The sequence below is a fragment of the Etheostoma spectabile genome, chromosome 9 (assembly GCF_008692095.1).
Source record: "Etheostoma spectabile isolate EspeVRDwgs_2016 chromosome 9, UIUC_Espe_1.0, whole genome shotgun sequence".
In the NCBI taxonomy this organism is placed as follows: domain Eukaryota; kingdom Metazoa; phylum Chordata; class Actinopteri; order Perciformes; family Percidae; genus Etheostoma; species Etheostoma spectabile.
In genome coordinates this window covers 18,250,064-18,250,573 of record NC_045741.1, presented here as the reverse complement: position 1 = coordinate 18,250,573, position 510 = coordinate 18,250,064, and the positions used below count along the sequence as shown (strand labels likewise).

General features: G+C 46.7%; 1 pseudogene; it reads right to left on the bottom strand.

Annotated features, from left to right (window-relative positions):
* The window catches only part of LOC116695329 (5-hydroxytryptamine receptor 3A-like), a 176,825-nt pseudogene that overhangs the window by 11,783 nt on the left and 164,532 nt on the right, over positions 1 to 510 (bottom strand).

The following is a 510-nucleotide window of genomic DNA, read 5'->3' as shown; positions in this document are numbered from 1 at the left end:
GTGAGTGCATCTGCACGCACAGTGAGGCGAAGACTTTTGGAGGATGTCCTGGTGTCAAGAAGGGCAGAAAAAAAGCCACTTCTCTCCAGGAAAAACATCAGGGACAGATTATTATTATACAGATCGTTTTCTCAGATGAATCCCCCTCCCCATTGTTTGTGGCATGTGAAAAAAGCTTGTCCCGAGAAGACAAGGTGAGTGCTACCATCAGTCTTGTGTCATTCCAACAGCGAAGCATCCTGAGACCATTCATGTGTGGGGTTGCTTCTCAGCTAAGGGAGTGGGCTCACTCACAATTTTGTCTAAAAACACAGCTATGAATAAAGAATAGTACAAAACATCCTCGGGGAGCATCTTCTCCCAACCATCCAAAAACAGTGTGGAGGCCAACAACGCCTTTTCCAGCGTGATGGAGCACATAGCCATAAGGCCAAAGTGACAACCAAGTGGCTCGGGGAACAATACATTAACATTTTGGGTCCATGGCCAGGAAACTCCCCAGACCTTAAT